Source organism: Coptis chinensis, chromosome 2 (genome assembly GCF_015680905.1).
Source record: "Coptis chinensis isolate HL-2020 chromosome 2, ASM1568090v1, whole genome shotgun sequence".
Taxonomy (NCBI): domain Eukaryota; kingdom Viridiplantae; phylum Streptophyta; class Magnoliopsida; order Ranunculales; family Ranunculaceae; genus Coptis; species Coptis chinensis.
Genome location: NC_141457.1, coordinates 62,810,028 through 62,831,537, shown reverse-complemented (window position 1 = coordinate 62,831,537; position 21,510 = coordinate 62,810,028). Strand labels below are relative to the sequence as shown.

General features: G+C 38.7%; 1 pseudogene across 1 annotated transcript; it reads left to right on the top strand.

Moving 5' to 3' along the window:
• Positions 1 to 491: 491 nt before the first annotated feature.
• LOC147517060 (ABC transporter B family member 11-like) lies at positions 492 to 21,058 on the top strand (annotated as a pseudogene). The gene is made up of 14 exons (XR_015211328.1): positions 492 to 861; positions 1,409 to 1,463; positions 1,565 to 1,740; positions 2,267 to 2,488; positions 2,560 to 2,798; positions 3,331 to 3,880; positions 4,091 to 4,210; positions 10,551 to 10,719; positions 10,861 to 11,711; positions 12,067 to 12,333; positions 18,037 to 18,300; positions 18,610 to 18,830; positions 20,323 to 20,431; positions 20,587 to 21,058. The product of XR_015211328.1 is annotated as an ABC transporter B family member 11-like (transcript).
• The last annotated feature ends 452 nt before the right edge of the window (positions 21,059 to 21,510 follow it).

Genomic DNA, 21,510 nt, shown 5'->3' with positions numbered 1-21,510 from the left:
AATCTCAGTTGGTTCTCTTGGGCCGTCCAAACTTCTTAAAGTTGGTCGGTCGGTGACTTCGATGCGAGAGAGAAAAAACTACACAAAAGGTGGGATGATCGGCCAGGCCGTCCAAGAGTGAAAAACTGGTTTAATCCAGCCATCTATGTTTCACAACCGTTAGTTCCTCACTACCATCACCGGAGCAAAGCTCGACGGTTCCACAAACCCAACACTTCAGTAGTATCGGCACTATTAGGCTGGTATATATCCTTTCTCTCTCCTCTATCCTTCTCAGTGTACCATGTTTTTGTTGGAAAGATTTGCTGGCTGTCTTTGTCAAAAGAAAAGTCAGTACATCAAGCATTATGAGGCTATATATCCCATGAAAGCCTGCATTCTTCCTAATTCAGATATATAGTTTGATATTATATTGTGTGATTTGTTAATTTCAAATTATCCAGTGATTCCAACTATATAGGCTAACAACTGAAGTGGATCTTATAGGTAGGGAGGCCATGCAGTGCAGCAAGTTCAAGTAAATATTCTATCGATTATTCCTTGAAGAAATAAAGCAGGATTACGAGTATTACAGAAATGAACAGCTCCTCTGAAACAGAGGGATATAAACCTGATGGAAGACCACCTGATGGTGAAGACTTCGAAAAGACTAAAGGAGGAGTGGGGAGTAAGAGAAGTGTTCCCCTATATAGGCTATTCTCCTTTCCTGATGCCATATACATTGTTCTGATGACCCTCGGAGCAATTGCCGCTATTTTTAATGGGATGTCTGTTCCTCTTATGGCATATCTTGTTGGACAGCTAGTTGACTCTTTTGGGAAAAATGCGCATAACAAAAATCTGGTTCATGAAGTTTCCAAGGTAAAAAATCTTTTAATTATCCATTTGGTCTTACATAATCCAACCGAACCCTTTTCTCAAGCTAAATACATATATGTTTAACGGGAAAACAATAATAGAAAAGAAGAAATAAACATCATTTGCTATTGAAAGCATGTTGCCATGTTGGTTAAGAATTAAAATGGGAATTTGGAAAGTGCTACCTTGATGAGGTGACGAATTCTGTGTGCGGCAACGCCCAGAGACTGGATTAAATCCTTGACTTAACCTGATTTCCGCTGTAACCAGAGATAGTAGCTAGGACGCAACTATCTTAAGAATTAACTATTACAACTAACACGGTCAAGGTTTCTGTGGAACAGTTTAAAATTTCAAAGGATGGATGCAATATAATTCTATTCATTGAGTTCTCCTGTTGAACATTTTTTGTAGTGGATTACTAGATTCATATTTTATGAATATTGGAAATTGTTTCCTAGCAATAGCATGATGATCTCTGTTCGCAGAATTGTCTTATTGGAGCTTGACTGACACACTTACAAGAAAATTTTTGCGCTCAATTCTTCAGGTAGCTCTAAACTTTGTTTATTTGGGTGTTGGAACTACAGCAGCAGCATTCTTCCGTTAGTAACTGTGCCTATATCTTTCTCCAGTAACAAATGTATATATAAAGTTTTAAACAATTGGAAACTTAAAAAAAAAAAATTGCTTATTTTTTTGGCAGAGCTGGCTTGCTGGATGGTTACAGGGGAAAGACAATCTTCAAGAATAAGAAATATATACCTAAAAACAATACTACGACAAGATGTCACATTTTTTGATAAGGAAACAAACACGGGAGAAGTAGTCGGGAGGATGTCAGGTGACATTGTTCTAATTCAAGATGCCATGGGTGAGAAGGTGTCATTTCTAATCTTTGAATCTTAATCCAGTTTAACGTAAGCCGTCTTCTGATACTGATGCTTATTTATTTTATTTTTTTGGTCTGTTAGAGGGTAATTTTGTAGTAAATGCAACAAAGGGTATAAAAATAAAAACTGCAAAAGAGAGTAATTATGTAATAGGAGGCCTTTTGGTCCACATCTCCCTTCACATTAGTTCAAAAATCTGAAATAAGTAGTTTCAGTCTCCTCCAGGCTAACTAGAAAAGGTGGTCTGTGGCCTCACCATTGCTTTATTCCTTGACCCATGTCCGACATCTGCTCCTTTATTGACTTCTCTCCAAGTGTTTTTGACGTTTAGTGTAGCCATACTTTTTTTTTTTTTTTTTTTTTTTTCCGATAATACAGTAGCCATACTGCTGAATGCTTAATACTGTCCCCAATGAGTCAATCTAATTAAGCAGCTTGTGCTGCAGTTTTGAATATAACTCAGGTGAAATTTTATCTTTACTATGCTATAATAATGAATTGCTCTGAATGTACAGATTGGTAAGTCTATACAGTTGATAATAGCATTCATTGGAGGCTTCCTGATAGCATTCATGAAGGGCTGGCTTCTCGTGCTTGTTTTTATGTCCACTGTTCCTCTTCTTGTGCTTTCTGGTGCATCCATGTCTATTATTATAAATAATTTGGCCACCCGTGGACAAGTTGCTTACTCTGAAGCAGGGGCAATTGTAGAACAGACGATCAGCTCAATCAGAACGGTACAGAACATAAGCAGTTAACATTTGTGTTTATATTCAACTGAGTAATGATTAACATGGTTTACAAGCAGGTTGCATCATTTACGGGGGAAAGGCAAGCTATAAATCGATACAATAAGTCACTTGATGCTTCTTATAAGTCTAGCGTTCAAGAGGGCTTCGCTGGAGGAATAGGTATTGGCATGGTTATGTTTATTGTGTTTTCCAGCTATGGTTTAGCTGCATGGTTTGGTGCTATCATGATAATCGAGAAGGGCTATACTGGTGGGGATGTAGTTTGTGTTATCTTTGCGGTTGTAACTAGCTCCATGTAAGTATCAGTTTCTTGTAGAACCTCCAAAATAAGTCACCTTTAACTGTATTTTTAAAGGTTAGCATATGCGCATATCCCATGTAACACCACTGTTTAAGAGGGATTAGGAACTGTATCATAACCCCAATTTCAAACATATGTGGGCACAATATACACGTTAGGATTTAATTTGTGTACTAGGTGCCCATCTATAAGTTAATAATGTGCAACACTTACCTGAGGTTTGCACCAATGCTTGTCCACGTCACAGTAACATATGGAAATATCTAAGGCAATTACAGTTCCAATTCTTAATAATTTGATGAAGTGTATGATAGTCAGAGGATCTATAATTGCTTTATGTGCTATCAAAAGGAGCAAAGCTTTTATTTTAGCACAAACTAAAATTGTGTATGAGGAAATTGCAACAAACTATAAAACTAGTGGTTTACATGCATGGACAGTATCATACAGTGGAATCTAAGGGTATATACTATATAGTATTTACAAACTTCAATCGTTAGCTTATGCACCCTGATATATTTTTCAGGTCCCTAGGTGAGGCATCCCCATGCATGAAAGCATTTGCAGCTGGACAAGCTGCAGCTTTCAACATGTTTGAGACAATTTACAGGAAACCAGATATAGATTCCTTTGACACAAATGGATGTATATTAGACGATATTTCTGGAGATATTGAATTAAAAGACATCCATTTCAGTTATCCAGCTAGACCACGCGAGAAGATATTTGCTGGGTTTTCTTTATCTATACCCAGTGGCACAATTACAGCTTTGGTTGGAGAGAGTGGAAGCGGTAAGTCAACGGTGATCAGTCTCATAGAAAGATTTTATGACCAACAAGCTGGTGAAGTACTTATAGATGGCATAAACCTCAAGGAGTTCCTGCTAAGATAGATCAGGGAGAAGATTGGACTAGTCAGCCAGGAACCTGTTTTATTTGCTTCTAGCATCAAAGATAACATAGCATATGGTAAAGACAATCCGACTATGGAAGAAATAAGAGCTGCTGCTGAGCTTGCAAATGCCGCTACATTCATAGACAAATTGCCTCAGCTTCTACTTTTAACCTATTGTTACGTCAGCTTCCTTTGGTACTAGTAGATTATGTTCTTAACATACAGTCGCTACATCCTTAAAATTGATAAAGTACATTTGTCGAGCAATGTAGAAATTCTTTGCAAATGCATTTGATTTGTTTTAGACTCAGCTCGAAATGTTCACCTTTATACTATTTGAATGTTGTGTTTGGGAACAGACTTCGTATTTTTACACTTACTCTGTACTCAGGGACTTGAAACAATGGTTGGTGAGTATGGAACACAGCTGTCCGGGGGGCAAAAACAAAGAGTTGCAATAGCTAGAGCAATTCTTAGAGATCCAAGGATTTTACCTTTGGATGAAGCAACTGTTGTATGCAGATAAAATAAAACAATAGAAGACAAGGACAGAATAACAGGTAATAACCAAGGCGCGGATTAGGCTGTCCTTAAGGAAAGATTTTGCCCCTTCCAATGGTGCAGAAAGGCAACAGTGGCGTCTTCCTCACAGGATTCAATGGTTAACAGCAGTCTAACTTTGCACTAGAATAGACTACCATCTAGAACAGCAATATAACTCTCTCTGGCGGCTGACAGGAAGAAGAGAAGAGAAGAAGATTGAAGCAATCAAAGACTTATCTGTTTCGTGTAGGTAAGAGAAGGGTGTATCACGACTTCAAACTTTTATTTGGTGTGTATGGAGGCAAAGACGACTTCTCGTCTTCTCTCTCAATATATAGAAGAAGAAAAGATCTGATACACGAAGTTCTCTCTTCTGTGTGTCTCTCTCTCTTTGTTCTGTAATTGATCCCCTCTAATGAACACAGCTGTGTTTATATAGAGGTATGATCGAATCATAGATGGAGAAGGACACCTCTCTAATTCGGTTTCACAAAACCAAATCAAAGTAGAACTCTCAAGCTGATACAGAATCCAACTGTAAGTGGAACTCCAGCCGAAACTAGTTCAAAAAAGAAAAATTTTAGGCTATTGATAATCCACTACCCACTAGACTAACAGCCCAAGCCCAAGCCCAAGCAAGCCCGACTTCGGCTCGGTCGCGGGGCATGGGGCAGCGCGTAATGGCTTTGGGTGAGTCCTCCCTCCTAACACAAAAGCCTTTGTACCCTAAGGGCACGCCCTTATGCTAGAGGTTCACCTCAAATACCTCACTAGCTAGTGGTGGTTCATCAATGTGGGACTAAACAACACACAAGTATTTGAAATACACATGAAGATTCCAACAATCCCCCACTATTTCAAAATACTTATAGTCCCCCACTATTTTGGAATAGGATATTACAAAAGAAATGGGTTAACGAAATGCCAGAGAGAATCGAAAAAACAATGCATAAGATACTGGTGCTTTTCGGGCTTGAACCAGTCATAGGGTAACATGTCTTATAATACGTGAAAGTGGTGGATTAAAAAATCTTTGAACCAACATTCCCTTGTAGTAAAATAGAGGACATGCACCCACATTGCTCTTTCATTATATGCCTGTTCTGCGGTGTTGCGCTTTTTGGCCCTTGCGCTACCTGTGTTAAGTGAATGCTCTAGAGTATTTGCCTCAATACCCATAAGAACCGACCCAGTTCTACATTCACGTAGGTGGATATCCATCAAGTGTACATAGCAGTTAAAATACACTATCTCATAAAAATAAGGACTATGGATTCCATTAAGAGTAAAATAACTCATCCTGTTCTCATTGCTATTCAAGTTATACAAAGTATACAAAAATGCTATCTAGTCATAGGGTGGGACGTCTCAAATAAAGACAACGATAGCATACCGGGCGACTAGGTGACTTGTTTTTCCCTTTGAACCTACTTCATGGGATCTCCAATCACATAGGTGGGGTTGCCGTCGATTAAGCCCTCTATCTAAGGCAAAAGTCCCATCCCCTCGACGGTATCAACCACTTGTCTCTGTTAAGTGGCTTTGTCGAGAGGATCGCCAAATTTAACTCGACCACACATAATCTAGAGCCACAACTCCAGATTCCAAAGAAATGCTTTTATAGATTTGTAGTCTCGGGACGAATATGCCTGCTTTTCCCATTATACAATTTGCTCTTCGCCTTTGCTATTGGCGGCTGGCGACAATGCATAGATGCAAATACGGGAAGGCGGTTTTGTACCAATAGGAAGATCTCGCCAAGAGGTTTCTAAGCCGCTCGACCTCAAAGACTTGCTTTATCTAAAGCAATAAGCTCGGACTCCATGGTTGAGCGAGCTATCAAGGTCTGCTTAGAAGATTTCCAAGCGACTGCACCTCCACCTAGGGTGAAAATATAACCACTAGTGGACTTGATATCATGAGAATCAGATATCCAGTTTGCATCACAATAACCCTCTATCACAGGTGGAGTTTGTCTAAACCTTATGCCGTAATTCATTGTTCCTCTCAAAGTACTTGGCTAAATCTCTAGCGACTCCAATGTTCGACTAGGACAATGAGTGTATCTGCTTAGCCTGCTAACTGCATAAGCAATGTCAGGTCTAGTGCAATTCATCAAGTACATGAGACTACCAATAATTTGGGCATATCTAGACTGAAGTACACCATGTTGAGCATTTTTCTGAAGTTCACTATTTGCCTCATAAGGTGTCGACACAGGCTTACTATCATAAAAGTTAAACTTCTTCAAAAACTTCTCAACATAATGCTCTTGTGAAAGCGTATAGCCATCACTGTTTCTGATGATTTTGATTCCAAGAATCACATCAGCTTCTCCCAAATCCTTCATTTCAAATTGGGAGGATAAAAACATCTTGGTGTTTCTCACAACATCAAGGCTAGGACTCATGATTAACATGTCATCCACATATAGACAGATAATCACATATGAATTCACATCAAAAGATTTGAAGTAAATACATTTATCAGCATCATTTATGTGATATCCATTAGACATCATGACACTGTCAAACTTTTCATGCCATTGTTTTGGCGCTTGTTTCAACCCATATAAAGACTTAACTAACTTGCATACTTTATGCTAATTCCCCGGTACTATCGTACCCTCAGGCTGCATCATATATATTTCTTCATCAAGATCACCATTCAAAAATGCAGTTTTTACATCCATTTGATGAATAAATAAATTATGAATAGCAGCTAGAGCCATTAGAACTCTTATAGAAGAAATCCTAGTTACAGGAGCATAAGTATCAAAATAGTCAATGCCTTTCTTCTGGGAGAACCCCTTGACTACAAGTCTAGCCTTGTATTTCTCAATGGAACCATCTAGTTTCAATTTCTTTTTGAAGATCCACTTGTAGCATTATAGGTTTAGCCCGAGGAGGTAGATCAACTATCTCCCATGTGTGATTAGCTATAATCGAATCTAGTTCGAGTGGATAGCATCCTTCCGAAAGGAGCATCTCGAGAACCGATTGCCTCATTATCGTCCGCGGGATCATCATCAAGAAGAAATGTGTAAAAGTCATCACCAAAATTGGTGGATTTTTTCGTCTCTTTTACTCTTCCGAATTTCTTGTTCGAGAAAATTCAGGATCGTTTATTGTTGTTCACTAGGAGCTACCAACCCTCTCAATGCCAATTTTCAAAGGAAACAAATTCTCAAAGAAATCAGCATTTTTTACTCTCTATAATAGTGTTAGCATCGACAAGGTTATTATCGATTTTACTACTAAAATCTATATGCAAAGACTATTATGAGCATAACCAATGAACATACAATCAAGCAGTTCTAGGTCCCAATTTTCTCTTTTTAGGTTAGTTCACAAGAACCTTAGCAAGACACCCCACATTTTTAAATATGTCGGGTTAGGTACATGACCTTTCCATAACTCATATGGTGTCTTATTCCCTGTTTTCTTGTTGGGTATCCTATTCTGTATATGGCAAGCAGATAGGATTGCTTCCCCCCACAAGTTCAGGGAAGCTCCAGAACTTACAAGCATAGCATTCATCATCTCTTTTAGTGTTCGTTTTTTTTCCGTTCGGCTACTCCATTAGACTCAGGAGAGTATGGTGGAGTAGTCTCATGAATAATGCCATTCTTGTCACAAAAGTCCTGGAAGGGGTTAGACTCATATTCTCCACCCCTATCAGACCGAAGTCTCTTAATCTTACAGTTAAGCTGGTTTTCAACCCGACTTTGTACTTGAGAAACATCTCACTGCCTCATGCTTGTGTCTAAGTAAATATACCATGGTGTACCTAGAGAAGTCATCTATGAATGTAATATAATAAAACTTCCCCCCTCTAGACATGGTACTTCTGAATTCACCCAAATCCGTATGAATAAGAGTTAGTAATTCAGTTTTATCTCTAGACACAGTTCTACAGGGTTTCTTCGTGGCTTTAGTCTCAGCACATATCTCACATTTATCATTAGAAAAATCAGAAATATTAGACAATAAACCACATGCTTTCATCCTTTTCATATACTGAACATTCACATGTCCTAGTCTACCATGCCATATATTAAAAGAGTCAAGCAAATAAGCAGAAGCAGATTCATTCTTATTAATAATAATGTTGTCAAGTACATTCAACATGAAAAGACCACTGTTATTACAATAACCTTTACCAACAAAACCCTCATTCTTTGTCAGAACAAACTTGTCACTCTCAAAAGTCACCTTGACGCCAGCTTTTCCCAGTAGGGACACAGAAATCAGATTCTGACGAATCTCAGGAACATGAAGAACATTACTAAGTGAAAGGGTTTTCCCTGAAGTTAACTTCAGAAGAACCTTGCCTGTTCCCTCAACAGGAACAGACCTAGAGTCACCCATATAGACCTTTTCATCTTTCACTAGTATGTAATCTGAGAAGGCTTCAACATCACCACAGACGTGGCGGGTGGCACCAGAATCTAGTACCCAGTTCCTCTTCCCAGTGGCTATGAACACTTGTGACACGACAGCAGCAACAATATCATCTCCCTCAACTAGATTAGCATTGGGAGGATCATCAGTGTCTTTCTTGTGTCGGCACTGAAAAGCCCTATGTCAGGTTTACCACAAACATAACAATTTCCATTGCAGTACCACTCCTTTTAAAAGAAGTGCCTTTGACCTTGAAATTCTTATTTTTGTTGGACTTACGCTTCTTAGAGGTTTTGTTAGATTTGCTGGGATTACCTTCAACGATATTGGCTTTAGAATGAAATTCCTTAGACAACACCTCATCCCGAGTCTTGTTCTTTTCCTCTATGTGAATGTGAATGATCACATCCTCAAGAGTCATCTGCTTTGCGCTTATGCTTCATACTATTTTTATAGTGTTTCCAAGACTTCGGGGAGTTTCTCAATCAAACATCCGGCAACAAAGGATTGGTAAATTAATACCCCTCGGTTTTCAAATCATTAATCAAAGACATGAAAATCATGGATTTGAGGCGTTACATCTCTATCCCTCTCATATGGAACTTTAGAAAATTCCCAATAGCATATTTAAAGTACCAAAGATCCTCTATTATGTATTTTTTTGTTCAAACTCTCCCATATATCATGTGCATTCTTATTTGAACAATAAATATCAAAAATCTCATTGGACAAGGTACTCAAAATAGCATGGCGACATACCTTATTCCCATTGAGCCAAAGCGGCTTGATTTCTTTCGAAATCATTAGAACCCTCCACGGGTGCTGTATCAGTGAGATACTTTGCATAGTTGAGTACATCTAGGGCTGTGTACACCCTTTCTCTCCATCTCTTGAAGTGTGAACCGTTGAAGGATTCAATCTTTGACACATTAGGTAAATTGCGAGCATTCGGTAGAGGTGCAGCATCTCTCATAGACGAAGTTACTTCCATGACTCCAGAATTAGTTTCTTTGATCGGCGTGGTGTCGGCGGTGTAGACATCTTGATCTTTCCTTAAGATTGTTGTATGCGGATAAAAGAAAACAATAGAAGACAAGGACGAGAATAACATGTAATAACCAAGGCGGATTAGGTCGTCCTTAAGGAAAGATTTAAGCCCCTTCCAATGGTGCGAGAAGGCAACGATGGCGTCTTCCTCCACAGGATTCAATGGTTAACAGCCGATCTAACTTTGCACTAGAATAGACTACCCTCTAGAACGACAATATAACTCTCTCGGCGGCGGGGAAGAAAGAAGAGAAGAAGATTGAAGCAATCAAAGACTTATCTGTTTTGCGTGTAGGTAAGAGAAGGGTGTATCACGACTTCAACTTCGTTTTATTTGGTGTGTATGGAGGCAAAGACGACTTCGTCTTCTCTCTCAATATAGAAGCAAAGCGAAGATCAGTATACACGAGTTCTCTCTTCTGTGTCTCCCTCTCTCTCTGTTCTGTAATTGATCCCCTCTAATGAACACAGCTGTGTTTATATAGAGGTATGATCGAATCATAGATGGAGAAGGACACCTCTCTAATTCGGTTTCACAAAACCAAATCAAAGTAGAACTCTCAAGCTGATACAGAATCCAACTGTAAGTGGAACTCCAGCCGAAACTAGTTCAAAAAAGAAAAAGTTTAGGCTATTGATAATCCACTACCCACTAGACTAACAGCCCAAGCCCCGGCTCGGTTTGGTGCGGGCGTGCGCGTGTGTGGCTTTGGGTGAGTCCTCCCTCCTAACACAAAAGCCTTTGTACCCTAAGGGCACGCCTTTATGCTAGAGGTTCACCTCAAATACCTCACTAGCTAGTGGTGGTTCATCAATGTGGGACTAAACAACACACAAGTATTTGAAATACACATGAAGATTCCAACAGCAACAAGTGCACTTGATGCTGAGTCTGAACGGATTGTGCAAGAGGCACTGGACAGGATAATGACTAAAAGAACCACCATTGTTGTTGCACATCGTTTGAATACAGTGAGGAACTCTGATGTTATTGCTGTGATTCATGAAGGGAAGATTGTTGAACAAGGTAAACGCATTGTGTATTTGTTCATTGAAACGTACAAAACAGGACGAAAAATGGTGACACAATTTCAAGGCCGTCTGTTAGATTCTGGGATTTAAATTATAATTTATATTTTGAACAAAGTCTGATATATAGTATGATCAGGTTCACACTCTGAGCTAGTCAGTATAAATGGAGCTTACAGTCAACTTATAAGCTTGCAAGAACAGAACCAGGAATCAGAAAATGAGACTGCAAAAGATCAGGACGTTCCAGAAGGTTCAATGGATTCTCCCAAAAAACCAGGTCAACACTTGCCATCTGAAGGACCCTCCAGCCAGCTACTATTCTCAAAGTCGGTGCAGTTGGCCGCAATAATAGAAAATGAAGAAACTGAACCAAAGGAACTAAAAACGAGACTAGCATCACAGAAACCATATGAAGTCCCTCTTTGCCGTCTTGCATATCTTAACAAACCGGAGCTCCCAATACTAATTCTTGGGAGTGTTGCTTCAATTACCAATGGCTCCATACTTCCTCTGTTTGGAGTTCTGTTTTCTAGTTTAGTCAATACATTATACGAGCCACCAGTGAAGCTACGGAAGGATCCAAAGATGTGGTTGTGGATGTTTATTGGCCTTGGTTTTGTAGGTTTGATCAGTTCAATGGGAAGAATGTACTTCTTTGGCATTGCATGCAACCGATTAATAAGAAGGGTTAGATCAATGTCATTTGAGAAGGTGGTGCATATGGAAATAGGATGGTTTGATGATGCCAGGAACTCAAGCAGCACCATAGGTGCTAGGCTGTCAGTGGATGCTGCAAGTATCCGTGGCCTGGTTGGAGACACGTTATCACTCCTTGTTCAGAACTCTGCATCAATTATTCTTGGTCTGGGAATTGCTCTTGAAGCAAACTGGCAGTTGGCTCTGTTAGTTTTTGCTTTGATACCTCTGTTGGGTGCCAATGGATGGGCCTATATGAAATTCACAAAAGGATTCAGTCGAGATGCAAAGGTACATTAGCATAATATATCCTTGTTATTTTTTGGGAGAAACGGGATCCACACTGACATAAAGAACTAAAAGATGAACAACGTTTAAGGTCGAACTGGAAATTTGTGAGGGTCTATGTGGTTTTGCTACATAAAGATGCTTTCTTTAAGCTGTTAAAAATCATTAAAATTGTACTTCCACTCTTAGACACATACTAAAATATCTCATATATAGATGTATAAAATCTGCTATACCAACAAAATCGTTTCGTCCAAATAGGTTGCACCTGATTTAAAAGCATAAACATACTATATTTGGTACATCTGAAGGTTCAGTTTCACATTGAGCTGACAATGGGAATTCATAACTGATGCAGACAATGTATGAGGAAGCAAGTCAAGTTGCTAACGATGCCGTTCGGAATATAAGAACAGTTGCTTCTTTCTGCGCTGAAGAGAAAGTGATAATACTATACAGAAACAAATGTGAAGGTCCAAGGAGCGCAGGGATAAAGCTAGGGTTGATTACGGGGATTAGTTTTGGATTTTCCTTCTTCCTCTTATATTCTAGCTATGCAATCAGTTTCTATGTCGGATCGAGACTGATTGAGGATGGTAAAACAACATTTGCAAGGGTTTTTCGAGTAAGCACTCCTGGTCATCTATTAAAATATTATGACATCTAAGCTTAAAACATCGCAAAGCCATTCCAAGACCCGGTGAGCTGGGGCTGGGAGGGATCAAGGATGCTTTGTGTTGTGAATAGAACAAGGCAAAAACAACGTTATTCATAACAAATAGATCAATCCTACACAAAGATTAATTTTTCTCACTAGACAAGACTTCAACACCCTCTAAGTACTATCTCAACACTTCTCATTAACAATTTAACAAGCATATAAAGTAAAGATAATAATGCAAAAGAGAACCAACCACAAGACAAGGATATATCGTGGTTCAGCAATTTGCTTACGTCCACACTGGCGAGATCCAAGCTTTATTAGATGTCCAGAGTAACAAATTACAAGAGCTCTCAATTCACTCACAAAGAATAAACACTCAACTCACTAATAATTTCTCTCTTCCAATCTCTCTCTTTATTTATTTTTGGTTAAGTTAGTTTTTACAAAAAAAAACTTATATTTATACTGTTTCCAAAAAACTTCCGAAAACAGTCGAAGTCTGTTGAAATACGGTGGAGCGCAAGTCGTGCCCTTATCCAGGCAAAGTCGAGGGCGGGGCGCGCTTAATCGCTTGGAGGTCGACTAAGACATAAGCGCGGTGCACGCCCTTTGCCAGGCAAAGTCGAGGACAGGGCGCGCTCGATACCAAAGAGAGAAAACATCTTTTTCTCTACATTCTCCATCTCGGTGAGGTTTTAACACATAAAACCGAGCCGAAAACACATCCATCCGGAACTCACAGTCAATTGCCCTGAAGGGCCATGCCCACAAAGGGCTCTTTCAAGCATGTAAGATTTGGAGCAAGTCCAAACAGTGTTGGAACTTAACTCCAGTGACAACTTTTGTCAGCATATCAGCATGATTGTCATGGGTGTCCACTTTCTCAAGTGCTACATCACCATCCTCAACGACATCCCATATAAAGTGATAACGGACATCAATATGCTTGGTCCGAGCATGGTGAACCTGGTTCTTCGCCAAATGAATAACACTCTGACTATCATAATACAAAACAACACTGTTCTGCTCAATACCCATATCATCCAGAAGACCTCGAAGCCATAGTACCTCTTTCACTGCCTCTGCCACTGCCATATACTCTGCCTTAGTAGTAGATAGAGTAACTGTAGCCTGTAGCATAGACATCCAACTAACTAGTGCATCTACCATAAACACATAACCATGCATCATAAACACATAACCAGTAGTCGATCGCCGTCTATCTAGATCACCTGCATAATCTGAATCCACATATTCACTGACATAACAAGTGCATCTACCATAAACTAATCCCACATCCAAGGTACCCTTCAAGTACCGCAATACCCATTTCACTGCTTCCCAGGATTTGCCATATACCTGCTTACAATACTAACTGCCTGTGAAATGTCTGGGCGTGTGCACACCATAGCATACATCAAACTGCCCATGACACTTGCATAAGGAACATTTGCCATATGCTTTTGTTCCTCCACCGAACTAGGAGAGAACTTAGTTGAAAGCCTAAAATGCCCAACCAAAGGAGTAGAAACCGACTTTGCATTCTCCATACCAAAACGAGAAATTACTTTCTGAAGGTATTTCTTCTGAGATACAACTATTCGTCATTTCTTCCTATCTCTGTTAATCTCTATGCCCAGTATCTTCTTGGCTCCACCTAAGTCTTTCATCTCAAACTCAGAGCTAAGTTGAGATTTCAACTTGTCTATCTCCACCATGCTTTTGGAAGCAATAAACATATCATCCACATAAAGTAGGAGATAGATGAAGTCATTACCATGAAGCCTACGAAAGTAAACACAACAGTCATACTTACTTCGAGTGTACTCATGTTGCATCATGAATGTGTCAAAGCGCTTGTATCATTGCCTTAGCGATTGCTTTAACCCATACAGTAACCGATTCAATTTGCACACATGATCTTCTTTCTCAGCAATAACAAACTCTTTAGGTTGTCTCATATAGATCTCTTCCTCCAAGTCCCCATGCAAGAAAGCAGTTTTTACATCAAGTTGCTCTAACTCCAAGTCGAAGTGAGCAACTAAACTCAATAACACACGAATGGAAGTATGTTTGACCACCGGGGAAAATACCTCATTGTAGTTGACTCTTTCCTTCTGTGAGAAACCCTTTGCTACTACTCTTGCCTTGTACCCAGTACTGTCGGACTCAGGAAAGACCTTTTTCTTTCTGAACACCCATTTACTGTCGATAGTCTTTTTACCCTTTGGCAATAAAACTAGGTCCCATGTGTAATTTTTATCAAGAGACTCCATCTCTTCTTGCATAGCAACCAACCAATCTCTGTAATGAGCATCTCTAACAGCTTTCTTGAAACTATCTGACTCATCATCTTCGATATTCAGTGCATATGCCACTAAATCCACCTGACTATAGTGTTTCATCGGCTTCTCGTGCCCATACTTGTGCACTTCTTTAACTTGTCTCTTTGGCCTAGGGTCAGCCACTACAAGTTGCGGATGCTCTTGCTTTTCTTTCTGTTGCTGTGTGGTTTCATGATTTGGTACCTCATCATGAACCAACCAATCATCTGCTGCATCAAGCAACTTAAGCTTAGTAGCTTGAACTTCTATAGACTCACCATTCTGCCCAGCTCTTTCCGACTTACTGAAAGATAACACGGAAATCTCATCAAAGGTAACATCTCTGTTGACCAGGAACTTGTGGTTTTCTAGACACCACAATATGTATCCCTTTACCTCATTTGCGAAGCCTAAGAATATGACTTTCTTAGCTCTAGGATCTAGCTTACTCTCCCTCACATGGTAGTAAGCAGTCGATCCAAACACTTGCAAAATACTATAATCAGCTGGGTTACCTGACCACACCTCATAAGGTGTCTTACAATCTATATATTTGGGCGGTGACCTATTATCTGAGGTAACACGCCATGGACACTGTATCTGCCCAATACTTTTTGCCTAGACTGGCATTAGACAACAAACATCTCGCTCTTTCAAGCAAGGTTCTATTAATCCTCTCTGCCATTCCATTATGCTGAGGCGTGCCCCTGACTATCTAGTGTCTAGCAATTCTCTGTTGCATACAAAACTCTTGGAAAGGCCCATATGTATACTCGGTACCATTGTCAGACCTTAGTGTCTTGACTTCCTATATGTGCAATTCTCCACCCTTGCCTTCCACTTTTTAAATATCTCAAACACTTTATTTTTTGTTTTCATCATATACACCCACACATAGCGAGTATGATCATCTATGAATGAGACATAATAATGGTTACCTCCTTTAGAAGCCACTCTGGAGGGGCCCCAAATATCCGTATGCACATAGTCAAGGATGTCTGTTGTCGTGTGCTTGCTTGACTTGAACTTGACTCTGCACTGCTTCCCATAGACACAATGCTCACAGAACCCCATACTGGGCTTCTTCAAGTCCTTCAAGAACCCTCATTTGCAAAACTCAGACAAACCCTTTTCACTCATATGCCCTAGTCGCATATGCCACATCTTAGTGCACTTAGAATCATCACTACATGCAACCACTACTACATCGCCTATCACCGTACTACCTATCAAAGTATACAAGGTTCCATGTCTTTGACCCTTCATAACAACTAAAGAGCCACTGACAATCTTTAGATTTCCACCTTACCCCACAAACTTGTGGCCTTTGGAATCCAAGGTACCAAGAAAAATAAGGTTTTCCTTTAGCTCAAGAACATGTCTCACATCGGTTAAAGTCTTCACTACACCATCATGCATCTTGACCCGTATAGTTCCAATTTCTACCGTCTTACAAGCAACGTCATTACCCATCAAAATGGAACCACCGTCAATGCTCTCATAAGAAGTAAACCACTTTTTATTCGGGCACATATTGTAGGAACATCAAGAATCAAGAATCCACCTTTCGGTCATATAATCTTGTGTGGACACACAGAGATTCAACTCGTCCCTTTCAGAGCCTAAAGCATAACTTGCTTCAATTTTTGCCTTACCTTTCTTCTTACCATCTCTCTTGTTCTCTTTCTTTGGGTGAGGACAATTACTTGCATAATGTCCCTTTTTATCGCAATTGTAGCACTTCACATGTGTCAAAGACTTCTTTGACTTGGACCTAGACTTCTCATTGCTTGTAGAAGCCTTTTCATGCGACCTTCCTCTTGCCACTAGCCCCTGTCCTGCATCAATGCTATTCTCTACACATGTCTTCTTCATCAACTTATAAGAAAGAAGTGCACTCTGAACTTCGTCAAGATCAACATCTTCTCTGTTCATAAATGTAGTCATTAGATGCTCATAGCTTTCTGGCAAAGAGAATATTAAACATGCCGTTTGATCCTCATCATCCATCTTCATGCCAACATTCAAATAATCTGCTAGGCGTCGACGGAACTCACTAATGTGCTCTTGCATTGTCGAACCATTCACCATCATGTACCGATAAAGACGCTTCTTAAGGTACATCCTGTTTGTCATGCTCTTGGTCATATACATAGACTCTAGCTTGAGCCAAATACCGGCAGCAGTATTTTCTCCCATCACACTATACATGACCTCATTAGCAAGACACAATCGGATTGATGAACAAGCCTATAGATCAAACTCTTCCCAATCATCATCACTCATACTCGCCGCCTTTGCTTGTTTCCCCTTTAAGGCCTTATGCAAACCTTGTTGGATGAGGATGTCCCTTACTTGGATTCTCCAAATCCCAAAGTTATTCTTCCCATTAAACTTCTCTACTTCAAACTTAGCATTTGACATCTTGGGAGCCATTTTTTAAGTTACACACAATAACCAAAAAATAATAATTTCACTTCAGAATTTTATCAAACACCTTGTCTACACAAATTTTGAGCATTATGGTTCTTCACCAAAACTCAAAATCCTAGGTCGTAAACCTACGCTCTGATACCAATTGTTATGAATAGTACAATGCGGAAACAATACTATCAACAACAAATAGATCAACCCTACACAAGGATTAATCTTTCTCACTAGACAAGACTTCAACACTCTCCAAGTACTATCCCAATACTTCTCATTAACAATTTAACAAGCATATAAAGTAAAGATAATAATGCAAAAGAGAACCAACCACAAGACAAGGATATATCATGGTTTGACAATTTGCCTACGTCACACTGGCGAGATCCAAGCTTTACTAGATGTCCAGAGTAACAAATTACAAGAGCTCTTAATTCACTCACAAAGAATGAACACTCAACTCACTAAAAATTTCTCTCTTACAATCTCTCTCTTTATTTCTTTTTGGTTAAGTTAAGTTTTTACAAAAAAAAACATATATTTATACTGTTTCCAAAAACTTTCGAAAACAGTCGAAGTTTGCTGAAATACGGTGGAGCGTGGGTCGCACTCTTGTCCAAGCAAAGTCAAGGGCGGGGCGGGCTCAATTGCCTGGAGGTCGACCAAGACATGAGCGCGGTGCACGCCGTTTGCCAGGCAAAGTCGAGAGTGGGGCGCGCTCGATACCAAAGAGAGAAGACGTCTTTTTCTCTACACTTTGCCATCATTTCTTAAAGAGCATGAGTTACCTCTTTATTAGTAGAAAGGAACATCAATTAGTTTTTTTGAATTCATACTAGATGTCTAGACAATATAAGTAAAGATAATTTGAGCCTTCAACGGCTATATGTTTATTCTTTCCGGTATTATGCAGGTTTTCTTTGCACTCTGTTTGGCTGCTATGGCAAAATCTTAAGCAAGTTCACTGGCACATGATACTAGCAAAGCCAAAGCTTCTACAGCTTTGGTATTTGCGATTCTTGATAGGAAATCAGAAATAGATCCAAGTGACAACTCTGGAATGATCTTAGAAATTGTGAAGGGTGAGATTGAATTTCAGCATACCAGCTTCACGTACCCAACAAGACCAGATGTTCAGATTCTTCAAGACCTTTGTTTCACTATTGAATCCAGCAAGGTAATGTCCTGAAGTCTAGTATAATTAAGGATTCTCATCTAAATCTTCTTAATAACATATGTTGAAAGTGAGGGTGACATCTAAGAAGAAAATCAAAGCAGCTAAGATTGGAGTTAGATCACACATGTAAATATATATGCTTTAAAATCTATAAAATGGACTTTTCAAGTTCATACAGTCTGATAGTCAATTTGGACAACTTATATATATATATATATATATATATATATATATATATATATATATATATATATATATATATATATATATTATTCATTTTAAGGCCCGACAAACTTTAGTACTATCGAGACTGTCGCTCTGATTGGAGAAAGTGGCTGCGGAAAATCTACTGTCATTTCACTGTTGCAAAGGTTTTATGACCTGGATTCTAGCCAAATCATATTAGATGGAATAACGATACAAAATTTCTAGTTGAAGTGGTTAAAGAAGCAGATGGGTCTGGTTAGCCAAGAGCCTTTGTTGTTTAATGACACAATCAAAGCCAATATTGCTGATAAGAGCCCAAAACTGTAGTTTTAACCCCTTAACAATATTGTTGTTAGACCAATTATGCAATTAATAATATAGGTTTATCACTAATTACGTGCTTCTGAGTATTTCAGGCTTCGGAGTTGAATAAATGTAAATTCGTTACTAATTAGGAGCAAAAAAGAGCTAAAGTGATTGCTATGAAAGTTCTATGAATAAAGACAAGTTTCATGGAGAAAAAGCCTTTAAAAAGCCCCAGTCAAAGCTATTAAGTGAAAGTCAAACCGGATTAGAAAGCTGAAGAAAAGTCAACAGAACTTCAAAAAGCCATATCTTTGGGCTCAGACCTCGGATTTGGGCCCAGTTTATATCAAAATGACCGGCTCAGAAAGCTCTTTTCGATAGTTTAGACCTTGACTCGATCAAAGTAGTATAAGTTAGTGAAAACTCTTGCTAAAATAACACAACTAGAATGGGAAGTCTTGGATTCAACAAATTGGGTTTTGGGCTCAATTTTTCGGCCCAAAACATGGCTCCTAAGCCCATGCACGAATTTGTGGATCTAGCTCTTCTATATCAAGAGACAAAAGCTTAGCTCTTAAGTATCTAGATCTAAACCTAGTTCTAGTTCATAAAATTTAGTTTTGTAATATAGAATTAGTTTTAATTGATTAAATTAGTTTATATAGATTAATCTAGTTAGTTGTCAATTTTATTAGTTGTTAGAACAAGTTTTGAATCTTAGAATAAAATACTTAGTTTATATTTCAATCTTTAATTTCGAATTCAATCTTGCATTCATAGGTTTAGTTGTTTTAAATTGATAATTAGTATTCATAATCTTAGTTCTAAATTAGTTTAAATTTCAATTGTAATCCATTTTTGAATCTTAGATTATTGTTAATTTAGATTAAGAAAGTTTAATTAGTTATTCAATAATGACTTGTTTTTACTGTTCTTGGCTTAGAAATGATAGTATGATGATTCAAGGCTAAAACCTCCATTAGAGGGGTTTGAGGAAGCCTTGATGAAAACTTGAGTTTGTTAGCTTAGAAATCATCGTGATAATCTATTTAATTCTAGAAAGTAATTAGTTCACCATGAGAAAGGGTTTGATTGCTTCACATGCTAGTTATTATTTGGTAGAGATTGCCATGAATAACTAGGGATTAGAATACCAATTGTTATACGAAAGCATTGACATTTGGATTACGACATTTATTTGTTAGTTGATTAAGTCGAATCAAGGTGGAATCGAATTCCCCTAATTCATTCTCTATTGTCAAGTTAGTATTTGAATTCCATCATTTCGTTATTTACATATTGTTTTCTAGTTTCCCATCATAGTATAAATTCACATCTATAAATATTGCTCTCACCATTGTTCCCTTGTGTTGATTAATTGATTTCTTTATATCTTGGTAGTTTATGAGTGGAACAATTCTGTACTCTATATATTGCATAAATCTATATGTGAGAGTAGGAAATAAATAATTGATACCGTAAGAATAAAATTAGAGTAATCTAGTTGAGTTTTTACGGGTTATTAATTGCGTACGAAAAAGGAGAGACGACGGAGGCAGAGATTTTAGCTGCATCCAAGGCTGCGAATGCTCACAAGTTCATCAGTGAGATGCAACAGGTTAGACGCTTCTACTCAACAGATTGTACACACACTCACACAAACAAACACATAAAAACACAAAATTACTGTCTTTGAGCTTATCCCCAACTCTCCAAGTACTGATCCATAATGTTTATTGTCTTGTATTTTGCTTTGAAAATTTTAAACTGTAGGGGTATGACACTTTAGTAGGAGAGCAAGGGGTCCAATTGTCAAGTGGGCAAAAGCAACATGTTGCCATTGCGCGTGCTATATTGAAATCCCCTAAAATTTACTACTCGATGAAGCAACAAGTGCACTTGATGTTGAATCTGAGCGAGTGGTTCAAGATGCATTGGACCAAGTAATGATAGGCAGGACCACTATTGTCGTAGCACATAGGTTATCAACAGTTAAGGGTACTGATTCCATTGCAGTCATAAAAAATGGCACCATCCTTGAGAAAGGAAGACTTGAGGAGTTACTCAATATCGAGAATGGGGTTTATGGATTCTTGGTATCACTTCACTCGAGTTCAACTTAGGCTTGCGTTCAGCGCAATGTGTTTGAAGGGTCCTTTCCTGTGAACTTACAGAATGTTTGCATCTCTATCCCTTCCTGTCCCTCTCTGTTTTCGTTGGAATGTACTATACTACTATGTGAACTCACAAGGAACTGTTTGTTTTGTATGTAGGCAAATTAGGCTAACTCCAATGGTGTGCCATCCCACCAAAAATGATGAAAATTACAATCCATTACGATCCAATGGTGTGTGCTAAAACACCAACCCGCTATCGCCAAAATTTTACCTATATATAGGTCGAGTTATACCGGGATGGCGTATACTCTACCCGCCACTCTGAAAAAGCGAGTAGAAGAAATTGTGTCACACACTTCTGTTTTAGAGAAGATGAACACATAATTTTATAGCAATATTTCCTTTGTTGGACTACTAATTTTATGCCAGTTTTTTCTAATAGTACATAACCTATATAAAAAAACAGTAGTGTAATATTTAATCAGATTAGTGGAATAAATAAATAAATAACAGAAAATGTATCATTTGATACATGTTTGTCCACATGCACCTACATTTGGCTATGTTTTATCGACAAAAC